At 40.9% G+C, this 3,836-nt stretch overlaps 1 protein-coding gene across 1 annotated transcript in view; it reads left to right on the top strand.

Moving 5' to 3' along the window:
- Positions 1 to 1,797: 1,797 nt before the first annotated feature.
- Positions 1,798 to 3,836, top strand: part of syndig1l (synapse differentiation inducing 1-like) — a 36,113-nt gene continuing 34,074 nt past the window's right edge. Inside the window, exon 1 of the mRNA XM_067572877.1 lies at positions 1,798 to 2,229. The gene's annotated coding sequence lies outside the window, so the exon portion shown is untranslated. The remainder of the gene's footprint in view (positions 2,230 to 3,836) is intronic.

Below are 3,836 nucleotides of genomic sequence, written 5' to 3'. Positions count from 1 at the left end.
GTTTCAGCCATTCGGCCCGCCTCTTTGCCCATTTTTAATTGGCTGGGGGTTAGGTAGAGTCATGTACTGCCAAGATGGCGACGGCCAGAGTGGCTCACTTTGAGCTTCAAAATCGCTCTTCAGAAACCAACGAGTGACGTCACGGTAACTACGACCATATTTTTATACAGTCTATGGTCCTCCTCTGCCCTCCACTCACCCTCATTTTCCCCCACTGCCCCCCACCAACGCTTCACACACGCTGCCCTCCTGCCCTGCAGGTGTCGCTCTTGAAGCATTTTAATCAGAATTTCAATAATGAAAAAAAAAAAGAAAGAAAAAATATTTTACAAATAATACTGAGACTTGGTAATGGTTTATTTCAACCAAATATTCTTCTTTATATTTTGATATCCCTCTTGACTCTCAAAAAATAGAGGAGGAGCAACCTCCTCTGCCTCTATGCACCAGCCTCCACTGATGTAAACACACTGATTGATTAGGACATATGGCTAATGTTGAACTACACATTTAAAACCTGATCACATCTGGTTGGATTATAAATTGATTTTTATCTACACCATTAATTCTTCATTCAGATTGAGTGGCTGTGGTTTGTCAGAGATCCGCTAAACTGGTTCTGAGTCTGTATTAGGCTGATAATTTATTCAGATATTATTTCTGTTTGGATAGACCTGAATGACTGAAGTGGAGCGTGTCGGATGATGGGAGTGACTTGGTGAGGAGCACAGATCTCTCTTATCCTATGTTTTGAATAAAAATATGTGTAATATCTGGAGTGTATATCAAAAATGCTACCCAATAAACAAAGAAAAAGTCTTTCTGAAAAACGTGTTGGTTCATAAGGCCAGGGAGAAGTCAAGTGGGTCAATTTACTAGGAATAATGTTAATTTTATTATGAACATTTTATTATTCTCATTCTCATTTTTATTATTCTTATTCTCATCATCAAAGGTCAAAGTCAAAAATCAGCAGCCTTGCCAGCAACAACACAGGTACCTACACAGTGAATCTCTTAAAGGGGCATTAATGTGCTTCAAGTGACTGGAATAGGGTACAAGTGACAAGGATGTAGACCTACTCATAAACACTCAAACAAAAAAACAGCTAATCCTCATCTCACAGGACTGTACAATTGTGATTTCATCAGATTTGCTTGACAGTTGCCTAGCAACATCAGCAAACAACTCCAAAACTGTGAACAGATTTCGATTCAAATGTCTAATTGTGGCATGGAAGTATGTGACATCACCTTTATCCAACTGGGCCTCGCCCACTTCAAACCAGTGAGAAAATAAGGGTCTATATATTTTGACTCAGATCTATTTTGAAACTGAAGAAAGTTAAAGTGATTTGAGTGTGCCATCTCTGACATTATTGTAATCCACTTAAACTACTTGAATCACGAGGCTCGCTGCAGACATCACTGGTCCACTCACAGTATGGTAATGGCTGTTTAAGAAAGGTGCTTTAGTAGCCACTATATCGGCCCTGAAACACTTCAACATGCCAGATGATGCAGTTTAATGTCAACTATATGGTACTTGCTTACTTTACGATCACTTGCACAACATTAAATAATTCACAGACTTGGCACCAGGTAGACAAAGGGTACTCATATCCTAAGCTTTCAATAATTGATGTAAATATAGCCTATAATTGTCCTGTTTTTCATGATGCTGATGCTGTCTGTTGATCATTATAACCAGCAGCTCTAGGAGAAGATTAATCTCTTTCACACATTGAAGTACACTGAAAGTAAACGCATGCATTCATGGGTGGGGGGTGGACGCTGTTTTCTCGCTCTGCGCGCACTGCGAAGCCCCTTGGACTCCTCTCCTCCTCATCATCCTCCTCCTCATCCTCACCCTCCGCGTCTGTCTCTCTGAAACCTCCCAACACCAGGACTCATCTCCCCCTCTCACAAGAAGCTGTTTTAACTTTCCGAAAGGCGACAACATTTCAACCGACTTTCAAGGCAAACGGTTTATTGGGTAGAGAGACCTTCATTTTTACAGAGGAGAGAGATTACGATACTGTGACGGCGGTGGTAATGCCGAGCGGAAACCTGTTCGCCCGAAATGATTGGCTATTTCCACAAATGAGAAAGTCTGAGAAATGTATTTTTCTCTGGGCGACACCGTCAGCAACCCAGCCATAATGTACAGGCGGAAACAAGCGAGTGTTTGCATCCTCCAAACAATACTTGGATTGCCAAGAACTCAAAGGTAGGGAAATAATTTATCCAATAGAGGTAAAACTGCATTTTACCTGAGTCGTTTTGAATTGTTATGTTTGTTCACAGTTTAACAGCGCGTGTTTGCTCTGTTTTAAAGCTGCAAAACATTTGATAATTGTCACATACTGGCTACTAAATTACCATGTTTTTGTGGGGTGCTACAGTAATGTTGTAATGCCGTGATAAATAGAAATAAGTGTTAAAGTGTCGCATTGCAATGTGTCTGTGGTGATGGAGGAGGTGGAGGATGTTGTTGATAAAGAACTCTGCACACAGTTTCCACCTGCGACTGCTGGAGCATGAATCTCATCCCTTGTCTTTGTGTGTGTTATGACTGAGGTAGTCATCAAGTCGCTCTTTGGGCTCTGAAATTGTACCTTTTTCTGTGTGTAGAAAAGGCAAACCACTTGAGCAAAGAGTGCATTCAAGAATATTTCTACCCACTAAATAAATTTTTTTTTAAAAATATTATGAGGAAAGAGCATAAAAACTGGATTGGTTTAGCGTCTGCATTCAGGATATTATATTATCTCCTTTAATTTATCTTATAGGCATGAAATAAGTAATTGTTTAAAGTGATATCAAAGATAATTGTTTCATTAAAGATTAAGTAGCTCGGGCAAAATAAAGAGGCATGCAGCACAGACCTTATACCTCTTCTACCCTCTCTCCAAACAGAATAACAAGCACTTTCAGAAATGAATGCAAGAGACAAAACATAATCAAAATTCTGGTGTCTTGCCATCAGCTACCATAATCAATTGGCAATGAAGACAAGTTAGCCAGAGCCTGTCTCTCGCCACTCCAGCGGTGGTGTACATGGCTGCTATTGACAGCACCCTCCCACTGAATTATTCAAACACACATGGCTGGGATTTTCAATGGAGGATTTACACATCAAGGAACACTTTAAATCATCTGACGGAGGTGTGGAAAACACTAAGCCAAGTGATAAGAGTGCAGTGCTACACGAGAGGAGACAAGACTCCAGAGGAGTCCTGACTCCTGTGGAAGGTTCCTTGCTAAGGGTTTAATGTTTTATCAGCTCCACAGATAGACGTTTAGACAGAAGGGACAGACTATCAGTGGTGGCTGCTGACACAGGAATAGGATTCAGATTAATTTCAAGTGGATTATGACATTTTACACAGTCTGCTTTGATGATAATAGTTCATAAAAGGATCAGTCAATACAGTGTTAAGCCCATTACTCACTTCATCCTTTTCTGTTGCTTAATCTGTCAGTGGACTTTCATGTGCTGAGGCCAGGGGTAAGGTTCACTGACAAATGTGGTTTGGGATCTATTTGCATTTTCTGCTATGAGTCCTCATGCATTATCCCGACCTGTGATCATCAATAACTACCTGCTGTTACCTTATTATGCATATTATACGCCAGCCACTGCTCCCAAAATTAAATTACAGAAAGATGAAGTTGTTGTTGTCGAATCCAGTGAACAAATCTCCACATGTGGTATCCAGGAAAAGCTGTGAGAGACACAACCTGGATGGAATGGGTTGGTAAACATGGGCGACAGATAAGACACATTGGTATTCAGCTGCATCTCGCCACGCTGGCCTCGGGGCCTGGCTGATA

The sequence above is a fragment of the Thunnus thynnus genome, chromosome 18, assembly GCF_963924715.1.
Source record: "Thunnus thynnus chromosome 18, fThuThy2.1, whole genome shotgun sequence".
NCBI classification, from domain to species: domain Eukaryota; kingdom Metazoa; phylum Chordata; class Actinopteri; order Scombriformes; family Scombridae; genus Thunnus; species Thunnus thynnus.
The sequence above is the reverse complement of the archived record's forward strand: the minus strand, read 5'-3'. Positions and strand labels throughout refer to the sequence as shown.